Genomic DNA, 19741 nt, shown 5'->3' with positions numbered 1-19741 from the left:
GCTTTGATACTGGTGGCCAGGCTGTGCTGTCAGGCCTCCTGGTGGTGCATATAGGCACTGGTTGTGGTCTGTAGGGACTCATCGAGCCCCAGACCACTGATGAAATGCTCAGGTAGATGCAGCAGTGGGTACACTGTGGCCCTGCTACTGGAGAGAGCAGGGTTGCTTTCCCTGGGAGCAGCAGTAAGCAGACAGCTCGAGGGGTATAAGCTTCACTTGTGCCTTAACCAATAGCAGTTCACAGCAATGAAGGTTACATACCATGGAAATTGTTCTCAAGGAATGTGGGAATGTGCAGCCACCCATCTTTGGAGCAGGGTCAGGGCAGGATTGCTACCTTTGTCTCCTGCCTCGGTCCGGGTTGCAGTGCAGTACACAGTTCAATATGAATCGGGCTGTCAAAATGGCACCATGCTGCCACTGTTTAGGACCTCGGTTTGTAGGACCCAGTGTGACCTCTCTCTGGAACAATGCTTTCACACATTTTCTAGGTAGCTCCCTGTTATTAGTCTTGGAGCCCATGAGGGGTGGAAGAGCTTTCCCGGGGCTAAGATTGGAGAAGTCCAGTGCATGAATGTGGGCTGCTGAGGCTCCCTCACTTATCCTTTCCCTGCATTGGGGAAACTTTTCCCCGCGCCCAGCCAATTCTGACTGAGCATTCTGTGTGGCATTCTTCTCTTTCCTTGCTTTAGGTGCTCCTGTCACTTTAGGTCTTCTGTTGAATTCCAGTGTTCTCTCTTGGATGATCTAAACACATGTCAGGGACTTTAGAACGTGGATCCTCACTGCTGTGATTCTTCTTAGTGGAGAAGAAGAGTAGGAGATGGCTCTAATTAGCCGCCCTGAACCCCTCCCCTGACTTTTTATTTTACAGATAAGCTTATTAGATTAGCATTTTGTGCAACATAGAAAATGATATCTAACAATTGTCTCCTTTGCGGAAGAATTCAGTACACCTTGCAATGCTAAGAGTGGCCCATGAGGCATAAGTGAATGTAATAGTCATCTAATTTTAGGGGAAGCGTCTCCAGATGAAAGTTTTACATAAGTTAATGGTAATTGACCACGTATTAAATAAACTGATATGATGTCTTTCATCATGTGACTAAAAATAATTTGAAACTACTTCCCATGTTTCAAAAAGATTGCTCCCTAAACTCGTCTTGCACGAATAACATATCATTTGCATAGAATGGGATCCCTATATGATGTTGCCCAAATTTCTACCCAGTGCATTATATTTCAAGTGATCTCAGAACCCAGAGATACTGCAGTGCCTGTGGTCTTTAGGGACTGGTTGAGGTCCAGGCCACCTAGAAAAAGAAAATCAATACTGAGTAGAAAATCATTACTGAGAAAGAAAATCAATACTGAGTCACTATCTGCTATCACTTAGCTAAGATTATTTTCAGTGAAGTTCATAGGAATTGAGTGATGATTTTACTGTTGGTAAATCATGTATTATTTGTTAACTGTAGGGAAATTATAAGGATAGGAAGTTGTATAGGAAAAGTGTTCAAAAGAGTATCTGTAGTTCTTTTTAATACTTCAAGCTTCTAAGCACATTAAGATTGGACCTTATAATGGAAAAACTTAAGGAAGATTAATCTAAAACAAAATGGTTATTTTTCAAACATTAAATAGTATGTTACAAAATATTAGCACATTCAAACAAATGTTCACTTTCCTGCAGTAATATTTAATATTATGCCATTTTCATTGCAATGAAACAATTTGTCTGATCCTTTAATGGTATGCAATCTGAATATCAGGAGTAGCTTATTACAGTTTTTAAAATTTGTTTGTTAGTATATATTCTTCTTCCTAAGTGAACTGCTTTTATTCTCCTGTTGATCTATTTATGCTAAATGTAATATGTTTAGTTTTGTCAAGATAAGTATACTGTAAGAATATTTATGACATGTATAATTGCATGCATAACTCATAATTACAAGTCTATAGAAGGAACATGAGACATTGATGAGGAATAACTAGTTATGATTCATTTGTTGGTATCCTCTTTACAGTTTCATCAAAATTGTTTCTTCTTAATTGTTTATACCTTGGTAAGTACATAAATTCAATGAAAAAACATTACTAATGCAAGGTTCGAGCCAGAAAAATAAGCCTACATACTTAATATAAGTGTATATCTACATTACCACACCAGTAGATAGTAATGTTTATAATAAAATAAGGGAACTTCAGTTTAAACAAACTTTTATTGTGGTCCATGATACACTCAGATATGCCGCCAATTAATTTGCTTATAGTCTAATAGCTTTTCATTGTACATTTACATGAGTTCACATTTAGGATAAAATCCTACCAAATTCAGAATAATTTACCTGACAGTCTCTGAACACTTTTTGCTCAGAGCCACTCAAATACAGGAAAAAAAAAACAACAACATTTAATCAGGGCATAAAGGAAATAAATACTACTATACTAAAATCAGACAGTAAGCCTCATTCCTTAAACACTTGCTAATTTCTACTCCGTTTTATTTTCTGATCTTTTATTGTGTTTATATTTCTTTGTTTTAAATTACTTCCATAAGGCACTACCCCAACCCTGATTGTATCCCCTTGCCTGCTTAGGTCTTTATTTGCCATCAGATCTTATATTTTATTTAGTAGGATTTGTAGTCAGATATTTTCTTGCCCCATGTATATCCATGTCTCTGATTGCTTCTCTTCTTGTAGTGTGTTTGTGTGTGTATTAGAGAGAGAGGAGAGAGAGAGAGAATCTCAACCCAGGTCTCATAGGGTAACTCATTATTTGTATAAACACAGGTCAGGGACTTTAGAACGTGGATCCAGGTGGAGCCAATTGATTTTTCTGTGTCCATATGCTATTGTTTAAAAAAACATAGTCAATATTAACTCTTTAAAAAATGTTCAAAAACAATTAATATATTTGAAGCATACTTTAAGATAATTTTAAAGATATATAAGATTATCTTTTGATGCATGAGCATCAAGACAAACTGGGAATTATTTTCTTTTTCAAATGATGCTCCTTAGAAGATACAAATATAATCTGTCTTACTCTTTAACCCTTTTCCCATCTGCCCTCAGAATATTCGCCAGCGGTGCTTCCAACTGCAGCTTTTACCCCAAGGTAACTTTGCCACAAAGTATCTTGCTTTTATTAATTTCACATCATTCTAGTATATCGACTTTGGAAACAAGAGACAGCCTTCTATTTATAACATTTTGTGTTCAGAAGTGGTATTTCCATTTGGAAAATGTAGTAATTCTTGATTGCTGAAAATGTAAAAATCATAGAAAAGATGGCATTCCGACACGTGATGGTAACATCATACTCGAACAGTTGTTGGCTGAAGATCCATTGGATGAATCTGATTTTTCTGAAATAGATGATTCTGATATTAATTCTGTTTAGAAATAACTCCAAAAATAGTTAATATTTTATTTTCACATTAAAAATCAAATTTGCTTTAGTTTCAAAGAGCATGCTCATGTAAAATTACATGAGCACTGGCAATGAACTTACTTTTTTTTTCTAAATAGGAAAAGGGCTAAATAGCTGTAGGATCAAAAAGTCTTTCAGTTACAGGGGAAAGAAAAGAAACAAAAGGGAACAAAAAAGTTTTCTTAAACATCCTTACTAAGAGTCTGTGTTCTGTCATATCCCAGTTATCATTTTCATTCAATTTTAGTTAAATTAGGATAGTATTGTTCAATAACTACCAATATAAGAACACATCAATTTGATCAAGATCTTAAGGAAAAGCTCAATGAAAATAAAAAGCCAAGTATCATTTCAAAGAGCAATAAATTATAGTGGTAAGGAACACAGTTTATTATACAATGAAATAAACATAAGGCATATTTTTTATTTTGGAAGTTGCAATATAAGTAGTAGTTTATATTTGCTTACTCTCACAGTAGAGCTTAATAAATCTAAAAAATGTGGCTTGATTTACATCCAGGGTAGAAGTTCTTCAATAAACTGGCTTCTTATTAATTTTTGATTTTAAATTTTTGTATTTTTAAATTTTAAAATATATATTTGACAAATATAGATTAAACAGATTCAATATGTAAAATGTGATTATCTGATATACCTTGTATAACAATAACTCCAATAAAATATATTAGCACACCTATCACCATCTAGGCCATATATTAGATCACCAGAAATTGTTCATCTTATAACTAAAAGTTCGTATCTTTGATCACATCTCATTTCCCCTATTCCCTATCCCCTAGTAACCATTATTCTATTTTCTGCTTCTGTAACTTCAATTTTTTAGATTCCACATGTAAGTGAGATCATACAGTTTTTGTCTTTATATTCCTGGCTTATTTCACTAAGCATAATGACTGCCATGTTCACACATGTTGTGAATGTCGTAGAATTTCCTCCTGTTTTGGCTGAATAATATTTTATTATATATTCACATAGGAAAATATGTGACAGTTTCTTCACCTACTTATCCATTGATGGACAATCAGGTTGTCTTGTATCTTGGCTATTGTAAATAATGCTGCAATAAACATAAAGATGCAGATATCTCTTTGAGATATTGATTTAATTTATTTTGGATACACAGAAGTGGTATTACTGGATTATAGGGTAATTCTACTTTTAATTTGTTGGATAATCTCCGTATTGTTTTCCATAATGGTGATACCAATTTACAATTTCACTGGGTGCAATGGTTCTCTTTTCTCTATAACCTCTACAAACAATTGTCATCTCTTGTCTTTTTCGTAATTGCCATCCTAAAAGTTGTGAGATGATATTTCACTGTGGTTTTGATTTACATATTCCTAACGATTAGTCATATTGAGCAGCTTTTCATATACAATTATGGACTGTGTAATGATGTTTCAGCCCACAACAGACCCATAAGATTATAATAGAGCTGAAAAAGTCCTATTGCCTAATGACATTATAGCCATCATAGTGCAACTCACTACTCATCTTTGTGATGATGCTAGTGTAAACAAACTGCACTTGCAGTCGTTTAATAGTCTAAACCACACAGTTATACATAATACATAACAGTTGATAATGATAATACATGACTATATTACTGGTTTATTTATTTACTATACTATACATTTTTTCATTATTTTACATTGTTCTTCTTCTACTTACAGGGAAAAAAAAAACCTTTTAGGTATAAAACAGCATCAGGGAAGTCTTTCAAGAGCTATTCCAGAAGATGGCATGGTTATCATAGAAGGTGACAGCTCCTATGTGTGTGATTGCCCCCAAAGACCTACAAGTGAGACAAAATGTGGAGGTGGAAGACAGTGATATGAATGACCCTGACCCTGTGTAGGCCTAGACTAATGTGTATGATTATGTCTTATTTCATAACACAAAAGTTTCAAAAGTTCAAAAAGTTAAAAAAAATGGCTGGGCAGGTTGGTTGATGCCTGTAATCCCAGCACTTTGGGAAGCTGAGGCAGGTGAATTACGAGGTCAGGAGTTCAAGAACAGCCTGACCAACATGGTGAAACCCCATCTCTACTAAAAGTACAAAAATTAGCCAGGCATGGTGGCACTTTCCTGTAATCCCAGATACTCTGGAAGCCGAGGCAGGAGGAATCCTTGAACCTGGGAGGCGGAGGTTGCAGTGAGCTGAGATCACGCCACTGCATTCCAGCCTGGGTGACAGAGCGAGACTCCATCTGAAAAAAAAAATTAAAAAACAATAAAAACTTTTAAAATAGAAAAAAGCCTATAGAATATGAATATAAGGAACTAAAATATTTTATAGCTGTATTATGTGCTTGTGTTTTAAAGTATTACAAGAGCCAAAAGCTTACAAAATTTATAAAGTAAAAAAGTTAAAGTAAGCAAAGATTAATCTTTTATCGAAGAAACAAAAATATATAACTTTAGTGTAGCCTAAGTGTACAGTGTTTGTAAAGTCTACAGTCATATATCATAATGTCCTGGGCCTTCACATTCACTTACCAGTCACTCACTGATCCACCCAGAACAACTTCTAGTCTTACAAGCTCCATTCATAGTAAGGGACCTTACAGGTGTACAGCTTTTTTTTTTTTTTTTTATATAATCTTTTATACTGTGTTTTACTGTATACTTTCTATGGTGAGATACATTTAGATCTTATCATAGCATTGTGTTATCATTGCCTATAGTATTTGGTACTGTGTCATGCTGTATAGGTTTGTAGCATAGGAACAATAGGTCACAACATATAGCATAGGTTTGTAGCAGACTATATCATCTAGGTTTGTATAAGTACACTCTATGATGTTTACACAATGACAAAATTGCCTAATGGCATATTTCTCAGAGGTATCTCCTTTGTTAAGCAGCATATGACTGTACCTGTTGTATGTGTTTATGCAAAAATGTCCGTTTGGATCCTTTGCCCATTTTTACGTGGATTAGTCAATGCTTTGTAGTTTTTTTTTTTTTTTTACTATTGAGTTGTATGAGTTCCTTATATATTTTGGATATTCATCTCCTAAAAGATGTATTGCTCCATACCTGCTTTACCATTCCATAGCTTGCCTTCTCATTTTGATGATGTTTTCCCTGTGTTGTACTAAAGTTTTTCAGTTGGATATAGTCTCATTTGTTTATTTTTGCTCTTGTTGCTTGTGTTTTGGTGTCCTATATGGAAAAATAAATCACTGCTAAGACTAATATATTTGAATTCAGGGTGAGCAAGCATTCTTCAATATACTGCCTTCCTTTACACCAATGCAGTGCAATTTGTATTGAAAATAATTATTAAGGTTAATTTTTTCAGCAAGGAGGATTGATAACCTACTTGAAATGATATTAATTTTTGGTAATGATTTTCCTAATAGATTTTTTATAACATGCATTTCTGATTTTATTATGATTACATTCAGGAGCTATTGTTATAACTTTGCCAAGATTATTAACCGTTATTCGTAACCTTAATGTTGCGATTGTTATTCATTTATTGACTGCTGAAAGAACATGCAACTCTACAAACTCTGTACTCCAAACCTATATAGGCATATTTATCATTTTATTCCACATAATCCTGTGTAAATGAATAAAGTAAAGTTAAATTAATCTTTTAACTTTTACTACGTTCAAAAGGCATCATTCATAGATGAAAATAGATTTACCACTGAAAATACATTTTTTAATTACTTAAGGTTAATTCAATCTATCTATAATATTTCTACTCATGACCTAATGGAAATATGAAAGAGCCATTTACAGTGAGTACCTACAGGGAATGTGAAAATGAAATTGTAAAAGAACCCACACAGCCCCTAACTACTTGTTTTTGATAACACTGATATTTGTAGAAAAAAAATATGTTTAGTAACTAGATTGCTAAATAAGAATAAAATCCTATTTTTTGTATTTAACTTTTTTTTTGTGGCGGGGTCTCACTCTGTTGCACAGTTTGGAGTGCAATGGCGTGATTGTGGCTCACTATAACCTCCACCTTCTGGGTTCAAGCTATCCTCCCACCTCAGCCTCCTAAGTAGCTGGGACTACAGGCGCATGTCTCCATGCCTGGGTAATTTTGATATTTTTTGGTAAAGGTGGGGTTTTGTCATGTTGTCCAGGCTGGTCTCGAACTCCTGAGCTCAAGCAATCCACCCACTTCAATCTCCCATATTGCTGCGATTACAGGCATGAGTCACCATACCCGGCCTGAATCTAACTTTTGTTGATAAAAATGAATAATATGTGCCAGGTGAAGATGTACTATAATATTGTGATATAAAATAAACAGGCCTTGTAGAAGTTTATTTTTATTCAATACATGTGTACTTCACATCTGTAAGATTACTCATTATTTATGTGTATTTTGGTAGTTCATTTTGAAATTATCTTGTTAGCTGATATAACAGAAAGGAGAAACTGCTTTCCAAGTTAAGTATATGTTAAATTCAAAAGAAAGTCACCTTTAAAACAATCTCACACAGCTTTACATGATTGCTATGGTAGTATCAGGTTGATATATAAACTTAGAAAAAAATCTGCACAATTAATTGTATTCCTTTGACAACAAAAAGATCCATTATTAACAATCATTGTACTTTAGTACATTTATGAATGCTCGCATACCTTGTTTTATTGTGCTTGTATCTGTGCTTCACAGATATTGCATTTTTTAAATTTGTTTATTGTTTTGTTTTGTTTTTAAATTGAAGGTTTGTGGCAACTCTGCATCCAGCAAGTCTATCAGCACCATTCTTCTTTCCATCACCATGTGTTCACTTCATGTTTCTTTATCACATTTTGGTAACTCTCACTATATTTCAAATTTTCATTACTATTGTGTCTGTTATAGTGATCTGTGATCAGTAATCTTTGGTGTTACTATTATAATTGTTTTAGGGCACTACGAACCACATCCTTATAAGACAGTGAACTTAATGCATGTTATATATGTTCTCACTGCCCCACCAATTGGCTCTTCCCCTGTCTCTCCATTTTCTTGGGCTCCCAATTACCTCAGAGGCAACAATATTGAAGTTAGGCCAATTAATAAATATACAAAGGTCTCTAAGCGTTTAAGTCAAAGAATCTGTACAACATTCACTTTAAATCAAAAGCTAGAAATAATTAAGTTTAGTCAGAAAGACCCATCCAAAACCAAGATAGACCAATAGTTAAGGCACTTATGGCAGTTAGCCAAGTCGTGCATGCAAAAGAAAAGTTCTCAAAGGAAATTAAACGTGCTACTCCATTGAACACAGGAATGATAAAAAAGAAAAGCAGCTTTATTACTGATATGGAGAAAGTTTTAATGGTCTAGCTAGAAGAACAAACGAAATACGTTACTCTCTTAAGCCAAGGCCTAATCCAGAGCAAGGTCCTTACTCCCTTCAATTCTGTGTAGGCTGAGAGAGGTGAGGAAGCTGCAGGAGAAAAGCTCGAAGGTAGCAGAGGTTGGTTCATGAGATTTAAGGAAAGAACCATCTCCATAAATTAAGAGTTCAAGATGAAGTGGCAAGTGCTGATGTAGTAAATGCTTCACGTTATCCCTATTATCTAGCTTAGATAACTGATGAAGGTGGCTATACTAAATAACATATTTTCAATGTGGATAAAATAGCTTGATATTGGAAAAAGATGCCATCTAGGACTTTCATATCTATAGAGAAGAAGTCAATACCTGGTTTCAAAGCTAGAAAGGACAGGATGACTCTCTCGTCAGGGGCTAATCCTGTTGGTGACTTTAAGTTGAAGCCAATGCTCATTTACCACTCTGAAAATCCTATGGCCTTAATAATTATGTTAAGTCTACTCCGCCTATGCTCTACAGAAGAAACAACAATCCCTGGATGGCAGCACATTCATCTACTTCATGGTTTGCTTAATATTTTAAGCCCATGGTTAAAATCTACTGCTCAGGGAAAAACAAAAACAAAAACAGTTCCTTTCAAATATTACTGTTCATTTGCAACACACCTCATTATCCAACAACTCTAATGGTGACGAACAAGAAGATTAATGTTGTTTCATGATTACTGATATAACATTTATTTTGCAGTCCATTGATCAAGGAGTCATTTTGACTTTCAAGTCATTATTTAAGAAATACGGCCAACCTCAGTGGCTCACGTCTACAATCCCAGCACTTTGGGAGGCTGAGGCAGGTGGAACATCTGAAGTCAGGAGTTTGAGACCAGCATGGCCAACATGGCAAAATCCCATCTCTACTAAAAATACAAAAATTAGCTGGGCGTGATGGCATGCACTTGTAATCCCAGCTATTCGGGAGGCTGAGGCAGGAGAATTGCTCGAACCCGGGAGGTGGAGGTTGCAGTGAGCTGAGATCATGCCACTGCACTCCAGCCTGGGAGACAGAGTGAGACTCTGTCTCAAAAAAATAAATAAATAAGACCATAGTTAAAATAGTAATCCCTCTGATAGATATGGGCAAAGTAAACTGAAAACCTTGCAGGAAAGATTTACCATTCAAGTTGCCATTAAGAACATTTGTGATTCATGGAAGGAGGTCAAAATATCAACATTTTGATAGGAGTTTGGAGGAAGCTGATTCTAACCCTCATGGATGATTTGCAGGTTTCAAGACTTCACTGGAGTAAGAAACTGCAGATGTGGTGGAAATAGCAAGAGAACTGGAATTTGAAGTGAACCCTGAAGATGTGACCGAATCCCTGCAGTCTCATGATAAAACTTGAACAGATGATGAAGTGTTTTTTATGGATGATCAAAGAAAGTGATTTCTTGAAATGGAATTTGCTCCTGAAGAAGACTCTGTGAAAATTGTTGAAATGTCAACAAATGATTTGGAATATTACATAATCTCAGTTTATAAAACAGCAAAAATATTTGAGAGGATTGATTCCAATTTTAAAAGAAGTTCTATTGTCTGTAAAATGCTACCAAACAGCATCATATTCTGTAGATAAATATTCTGTGAAAGAATCAATCAGTGTGACAAACTTCATTGTTATCTTATTTTAAGAAATTGCAGCAGCCACCCCAGCCTTCAGCAACCACCACTCTGATCAGTCAGCATCCACCAGCATTTAGGCAAAACCCTCCACCAGAAAAAGGCATAGGACTCGCTGAAGGCTCAGTTTGTTTTTAACAATAATGCTATTGCACACTTAATAAACTACACTATAGTATATATATAACTTTTCTTTTTCTTTGAGATACGGTCCCTTTCTGTCGCTCAGACTGGTGTGCAGTGCCATGCATGGCTCACTGCAGCATTGACTTCCTAGGCTCAAGCCATCCTCCTACCTCAGCCTCCTAAATAGCTGGTAATACAGGCATGCAATATCAAGCCTGGCTAATGTTTTTAAAGATAGGGTATCCCTATGTTGCCCAGGCTGGTCTGAAACTCCTGGGCTTAAACAATCTGTCTTGGCCTCCCCAAGTGCTGGGGTTAAAGGCATGTGGGCTAGTGCTCTCAGCAGAAACATAACGTTTATGTGTACTGGAAAACCAAAAGAAAAAAAAAGAAAAAAAAAAGATGAGTGGCTTGCAAAAATTGTGATATTTATTTTATGGCAATGGTCTGGAACTGAACTCACATTATCTCCAGGGTATTCCTTTAGTAGCAGATATATTAAAGGTATAAAATTTCTACATTTTAAAAACTAGAATGCAGATTTCTTTAAGACCTTAACTGTCTAATACATTTGTTTGGAATTTAAGTGTTTCATATATTGTAGAAATTGTGGCACACTTAATTTGTTATTAATGTATATAAAAAAGCTCCTCAATATTGTCATCTAGCTTTGAAGGTGTGACAATATAAATCATAATTCAAGGTCATGTTGTCAAAAGAATTTTGCAGAATTTATCTATTTGTAAACACTTTTTTTCCATATTTGGTGATAAAAAAATTTTTAAAATAAGGGTGTTTCACAAATCAAAGAAAAAAATATAAAAGGTGAACAATTGTTTAAATTTAAGATGAATCCTATTGTTGAACGTTCATTTTCATGCATAAATTTTCACTCAACGATATGTAGCTATGTGTCAGATACACTCTCTGTCTTTCTGCCTTACAGATATACATAATCTTACAGAGCAACCTACCTGTAGACACATATTTGGATTGTGGCTTTAAGAATTTACAGGGAATGGTGGTGCCACAAAGCATTGTTATTTATTTTTGGAGTATGTGATGAGAAGGAATAACTGCTTTTGCTGAGGCTTAGGGGAACAGATATTAAAGAAGACTTTCATGAAGAGGGGTCATTAAGATGGTTCTAGCAAGAATATGTCATACAATATAGGAAGGGTATTCTGGGCCTAATGAACAAAACATAAAAATGCATAGAGATTAGAAAAAGCAAGTGGCATTCAGGTGAGGCTTTAATGAGGAGACAGAGAGAAATAGGAAAGAGGAAGTTTATGGCATACTACCAGATGCCATTCAAATGAGTTTGGTACTAGATTAATACAAAGCTAATGAGGGATAATATAGTTTCCAGCCATATCCCCTAAAGAATGTTAATATTATTAGTCGGCAAATACTTTATGTATAGACGTCTGAAATTTTAGAGGAAACCAAATAACAAGTCCTTCTATATGTTTAATTGCACATTAAATTCAACATTACTTTTCAGAGATTGATCTGAAGGTTTTATAAAGAGCAAGTTTTTAATTATTTTGGCTGGCAGGAAGGAGTGACATCCGAACTCACATTTCTAATGTAAGATTTGCTAAACAAATATGTAAACAGTAACATCTTTTCCACCTCAGCAAAAATGGGTAGTCAATTCTAACTTGGTATTTTCAGTGAGTCCTTCCCATCCTTGATGATTATTGTACGGCATCCTTTATCATATTGACTTCTTCCAGTCACAAAGTGAGTTAAATTGTGAAAGGGAGAAAATATCGAAATATTCTGTCAACTTCAAAATCTGGGAACTTGAGAATGAAAATGTAGAATTAAGGAACTGTAGTGTCTTTCCTTCAGACTCTAAAAGAATTCTTCTAATTCTTCTAGGTTTCAAGTCCAGAGTGCTGTCAAGCTACATTCCAATATTCTATGTTATATAACATTATTGATGTTTTCGTATAAAGTCATTCCCCTATTAATAATCTAAACATTGAAGCAATATTGCACATCACAGGATTTTTAAAAAAGAGCCTTAGTCTAAGGGTGTTGTTTTGATCAGTGATGGAAATAAAGGGTGATTTGTGGCAGTGAAGTTCTGGGGCTGCCCAACTTGCATGTCACTAATTTAAGAGGCAGAACACAATAACACTTCCCAAATAAATATTCATCCGTAGACATTTATTAGCTACCTGTCATTGCTTAGCTGTATATACTAGGCTCTATGAAAAGCTTAAAGCAGGAGAAAACACAACATACGCCTGCGTAAACTGAGGACCTATGCACTAGCTGAGAAGACAATCTGTATATTCACACAAAAAAGCCAGGCGACAACGTGTGATACGCATATCAGGTAATACAGTACAGGCGATCCTATAGAAGTTTACGTAGCTTTATGATTTCATCTATTAACCATCACTTTTTCCCCACTGTTCTTTCTTTCATAGAAATGGTGATGATAATCTAGTATCTTCCTGTAAGGGGACATTCTGAAGATATACTAAGCAACTTTTGGAAAGGAGTTTGAGCTCAGAGAGAAGGCATTAGAAGAGCATAATCAAAAGGACTTTATCATAAATCATGGTGGAGTTGGTTATAACAGAGAGACTAATAAATCATTCCTTTGTTTACTTTCATCTTCTTGTGTATTTGACAATTAAGCCTTTTAAAACTCCTGGTGTTTAAACTGACAAAAAATAGCAGTGAATTGCCGTGAAACACCCTACTGCACAAGCTTTTAAAGTACCCACACTGCCTATTTTGGCCGTGTCTTTATTTTTAAAAGGGGCCTTTAAAAAACGGCTTTAGCAACACTCTGTAATAATAGAGAAAATCACTAAATGTATCTATTTGTCAGTAATCCTAAGGCATTATTTTGTGAAGAGAGGAGAGGAAGAAAATAGTTTGGTTTTGAATTTTTCAAAGTTCTAAAATACGTTTTCCATTAGGAACATTTATGAGTGTTTATCTCTTCCTTGTTAAAGTAATTATACACTGATTATTTTTTCCTTTCCAGGGTGTTATTCTAGGACCTAAGCCTAGTATCTCCAACAGTTCTTTTGATTACTCAGGAAGAATGATTTATGTAAACAGATATGGAGGTTCTGAACCTGATTTTCTTTGTCAGCTTAAGTTGTGTGTTCCACAAGAATACCAACTTCAGGACTCTAAATGATGTCTTTGAGTTGCATATTTTTAAACCTGACAGCTTCAGTTTATGTAGGCTGGAACTGGAAAACTTCTCTTCCTTTCTACAATTCTTTCTTCCTTCCTCTCTTCTCGCCTTTTCCTTTTCTTTCTTTTCCTCTTGTAACTCAGATAAAGAATATCCATTTAATCATATTCCTCAGTTCACAGCGCATTATTAATCACCAATCAATGCAAAGCCCCTCTTCTCTTTGCACTTCCATCCATCCATCCAGTTCTTTTTATCTTTACTACTTCCATTCCCCTTTATCCATAGGCAATCATCATAATGTGTATACATAGTGTATTTTTTTAATTTGAGGGCATGCGTTGAACATGTATGTTGTTATTTTGGGTTATGCCTTTGTAATTTATATAAATGGCATAAAAACTAGTTGTAGGTAATACTGACATAGTACTTTCCATAAGCCAGACACTGTTCTAAACACCTTTTTATGTACAGACCTTACTTAATCTTTGCAATAATCTAATGATGTGCATATTTTTTTTCTTTTCTAAAGGCATTTTTACTATTTTCATATTACATAAAGTAATGTAGACAGCCTTAGGAGAATCTTTCCAGATAATGTTTGTGTTTAGGATTAAATAAATCTACATCTAATTAGCAGGATTAATTTGCTTTCAAACAGTCACTATGACTTTAAGAATTCTTCCCTTGAGTAAATTCACTATTTTTTTTTTATTATTTGTTTTTCCAGCTTTATTAGGGTATGATGTCTATATATAAATGTATGTTTTTAAGGTGTACAATATGGTACTTTTATATACTTTTACATTGTGAAATGATTCCTTCAATCAACCTATCCATCACCTCACAGTTATTTTGCAGAGGTGAGGGTGAGAGCAGTTAATATATACTCTCTTAGCAAAATTTAAGTATGCATTATTATTTACTATAGCTATGGTGTTCATTAGATTTTCAGGAATTATTCATTTGATATCAGAAACTTTAGAAGAGGGAACTAAAACACAAGGTGAACTGTGCTGCACAGCTAGAAAGTGAAAAAGTTGACATAAAAACCCATACATCTAGCTTTGGAAGCCACACTTTTACTCATTAGTCAATCTGTCTCTTGCTATGCAATATCACTCTATTTTTAAAATGTTTTACTAAATGCTGTCTTTGAAAATTCATGCATTTTGCTATGTATACAGCTAATTCATTCTTTTTAGCTTCTGAGGGCCTCTTTTGTAGGTTTTAGCAACTTTTTGCCTTAACTCTCACCAACGTGTCCAAGTCTATTGTGAGTACACTAGCATCTATGAATCTGGACAGAGAAGGAGATCAGGATGAGTATATCAAAAAGAGTGCTAAAAATAATCTATAGGTATGTGTCAGTTCCTGTTTAGTCATATTTCTTAATTTTACCCAAATATGATTATCCTTTCTAACAAAATATTTCAAAATAGGGAATTTCTGGTAATTTATGCACAACTGAACAAAAATCTGAATGAGTTTTCCATGGCTGCTATAACAAAGTACCACAGACTGAGTGGCTTGTAGAACAGATATTTATTTTTCCACAGTACTGGAGGCAAATTGTCTAAAATAAAGGTGGTTGATTTCCTTTGAGGGTCATAAGGGCAGGATTTGTTTCAAGTCTGTCTTCTTGGCTGTTAGATGGCTATCTTCTTCCTATGACTTCACATATCCTTCTCTAAGTGTCTGTGTCCTAATCTCTTTCTTATAAGGACACTTGTCATTTTGGAGTACATCTCATGCTAATGACCTCACTTGGACCTAATTTCCATTTTATCGTCTCTATCTGCAAATATGGTCACATTCTGTGGTACTGAGGGTCAGACATCAATGTATGATTTTTTTTGGCATTAAGGAGACGCAGTTCAGTTCATAACAATGGCTAAAGAACATAGTGAGACCATGGATTATCTATGTGTTAAAGCTAATGTTTATCTTATGAAAACATAAGAAGATTCTTTTGATAATTATATACTAAGCACCTGTTATATGTCAAGAACTAAGATAAAATACCATAGAGTGGGAGTTTGGTGAACAGGTACTTTTCAGATGGTGAAGGAGGCTAAATGGTGCTGTTATTACCTAGGAAGATTTTGGAGTCATATTCTACAGCATTTTCAAAGAATATGTTTTCACTTGGTGAGACAGGCTTATTGTAGACATGCTAGAAGTCAGATGGTTATTTCTCTATGATGCTATATTTATTTAAAGTCATGCTTTCTTTCTCCTCTTAGATCTTTTTAATCCTTTCCTCATGTGCAACGTTTACCACAATAATGCTGATTCCCAGTCTAATGTCACATGTTTTTATATCACTTATTATGGCACTAATCTTTTACCAATTACCTTGGTGATAGTTAATGAATTCATATGTGCCCAGATCATACTTGAGCTGTGTATGAACAGAAGCACACTATATCCAGCATCTGTAAGATAAAGATGTAAACATACACCATAGATCCCAAAGAGCAAAGAGTGAGATTAAATTGCTGAGCTTAATATTCTAAGGCAATACATTTTCGTATAATTTAACCTGTTTCATGATTTAGTATTTCTGAAGTGAACAGGAGGCATAAACAAGAAAGAAGAAGGAGTTTTTGTGTGCTAAAGGATGAATTAGAAATAATGTGAACAAAGCAGAATACCTCATAGTTGTATATTCCATATGGAATAGTCAATCTGCTATTGGCTTATTTCTTTGGCTGAGTGGACTGGCATGTTGAGACAAATTCCTACATTTCTCACAGAATGATGTCCCATGTGTTTTACTGGGCTCACGATTGTTAAAATGTCCATAGAATCCTGACTTTCATAATTGAAAAAATATATGCACATATATAACAATACCAATGCCACATTAAATTCTTGAGATTAAACCTATAAAACAGGTTATTATCAACAAAGTAATGTATTATTTTTTGGTTTTATTATTTCCTGCCAATTTATAAAGAATGGATTTTCTGCATCTAACTTCTCTCAAAGAGGATATACTGCATTGAGCTACTTTTGCTAACACTTAGTGTAACTGTATTCCATTTAAAGAAAAGGAGGGGAGTAAATATACTTCAGCTATGCAACATTTATAATATGACATGATTTCCAATACAGGCAGTACATTATTATTTTTTTAAATACTCTTTGAATAAACCTAATATTGTGTTATACATCTCAGAACTGACTTGTTTTAAAACCCAGACATTTGCGTACTGTCTTTCATGCTACAAAAAATGCTTGTTCTGTAATAGATATCATTTTTATATAACTTTGATTTAAAGGAAATGTAAACATTACAAATATTTAAGAATCAAAAATATTTGAACTATGGAATAGTATTTTTAAACTTTGATGTGAAAAATATATTGGAATTAAGCAGGAAGAAGTTTTAATTAAAGGATCATTTAAATCGAATTGAAATGTCTTACTTAGACTTGCAATGCTTTATATTGCAATCCTTATCAGTACTACCTTATAGGCATGAGATAAGATAACGGTAATTTCTACTAGGGATCCTAATCACATTATCAATAATGATTTTAAATGTCCCAATTCAGTAAAAAAAATAAACTACCTAAAACATGTTGAAGCAAAGAAGATGTTTGTAACTATTCTCATTCTAGCCTTTAACACTTATTTTAATATCTAACATACACACTCTCTAGGGTTGGTAATACCCCTAGAATAGATTAACTGTTATGATTGTTTAAATTAATTTTGCTGTTTATCAGCTCTTATTCAGCAAATGGCAAATTTGCTGAAGTAGCAGTGTACCATAGATTCATTCTCCCAGATTCTATCAGTCCTCTAATTCAGTGCAGGTCTGTTACTGGCAGTTCAATATAAAGAACTTAATGCAGCCCTGTAACACTTCCAGAAATTACATTAAGGACTTTCTTTGATTTTGAGGATTTTGAAGGAAACAACCAGATAAGGATAAAACAAAAATAGCATTATTTAGTTTTTGAAGACATTTTTACATGATTTTTACTCAAGAAAACAGGAATGTATTACAAGTTGGAATACTACTCCACACACAACTTTAACACTTCTGAATGGCTTTCCACAAAGATTGACTTCTGCATATGATTTGTTTCTTATTCTAAGTTTCTAAATTCAAAACAGTCAATTCTCTCTCATTTCTTTTAAAAGTCTGCTTTGACTAATAAAGGTTATACTTTTTTCCACCCTATGGATTATCTTTACAACCATTCTTCTATAGCCATCTTCTCAACCTTACATTTTGACCATAAGGGAGACAGATGTTTATATTAAAATTTGGATTATCCTTACTTTTCTCCTTTCTATAACAGATAATTGAAAATTGTCAGTAATAACATGATATAATAGACTAAGTGTAACAAATTTTAAAAATGTTTTTGTTTTCATCTGTAATGAGAGAGAAATGCTGTCTTTTCACAGTTATTCCTAACATGTTTTCTTCTGATTCCCTCAAGCCTACTCCAGAACTTTTGTTAAACTGTCATGCCTTTTAACTTTCAATTTCCTCCTTTCAACTGATTTCCTCTCTTTGGCATATAGAAATACACAGGGCTACCCATTTAGAAAAGGCTTCTCTCAAGTTACTAATTCCTTTAAACTAGCAATGTCTTTAATCTACTGCTCTATGATCATTTTTTCTCTCATCACTAAACGTTTTCAAAGTATTCATTCAGTTCTAGCTAACTACCCTATTTTATTTACCAATCCACTACAGTAGGTTTTGTTCCAATTACTTTACAGAAACTTTTAAAGTCATCCTTGACTTCCTTTTTGTGTTGTTTACTTTTAAACCAGTGACCTCTCCATTGCTAAATCAATTGGCTCCTCAAGTAATTTCCCTACTTCATCTGTCTTGAGCAGTTGATCAAAAAACTATTTCTATCAGAAACTCCATCTCTCATACATTTTTTTTCAGGTTGCCACTTTCAACCTCACTTTCCACCTTTCCAGTCTTCCTTGCTGACTTCTTTTTCTCCAACTGTTACATGTTAACGCCCTAAATTCTTATGTTTGGCTATCTCTTTTTGTTCTCTGTGTTTTTCCAAGTAAATTAAACCATGCAAATGAATTTATATACAATTTATGCAGAGACAACTTCGCAATCTGTATCTTTCAGTTTGATCTGTATTTCAGACATATACTTACACAAACTTACCAGAAGTATGCATGAATTACTTCAAGCACAGCATACCTCAAATCAAGGGCATTGCATTTACTCTAATCAAAATCCATTTTTACTGCTATATTCAACATCTTATTTAATTACATCTATTTCTTCTCTCAAGCTCCTAGAGTTAACACTGACTCTTCACTACCCTTAAGTATCCAATTCTAGTACCTCATCTAGCTCAATTAAGCCTCCAATATATCTTTTGAATATTTTTATCCTGTCCATTTCTACTTTTATTAACTTCCCATTTCTCCACTGAACTATTTATTAAAATATCCTCATTTTATTGCTTATCTTATTAATATATTGTATTTTCTTTAACTTTTTTCCCAATTATTGTCACAGTTAAATTTTAAAATACAATTGGGGTTATGGGAGTTGCCTACTTAGCATACTTGTAAAGCACTGAGACAATACTCTGCAAATCTGGGGTCCCATCCTTCAATATGTCTAATTACACTTGCCATATAATAAGTATTTATATATGTATGGTATCTATATATCATACATATTATATATGATATATAAAAATATACAGAGATAATAAATAGGTTATATTATATAGAGAGATAATGAATATATGTATATATTTAGTCATTTTTGCTAGCTCTTACCACAGAATTCCTCAAAATATTGAAATTTCCTGAATGATATGAATGTCTTTTGTTATTTACAACGAACACCTTTCATCATACCTGAGTTTATGCAAAAAAAGTAACTCCTAGTTGTCCTAAGATAGCTTCATGATAGTAGCTGGTTACCAGAGGAACCAAACACATAATTAGAAATTGCAACTTTAAGCCTCACCCTTTGTACTTTG

This window comes from Sapajus apella, unplaced genomic scaffold (genome assembly GCF_009761245.1).
Source record: "Sapajus apella isolate SASKATOON/1434 unplaced genomic scaffold, GSC_monkey_1.0 scaffold145, whole genome shotgun sequence".
NCBI classification, from domain to species: Eukaryota; Metazoa; Chordata; class Mammalia; order Primates; family Cebidae; genus Sapajus; species Sapajus apella.
Note: the sequence above shows the minus strand (reverse complement) of the source record.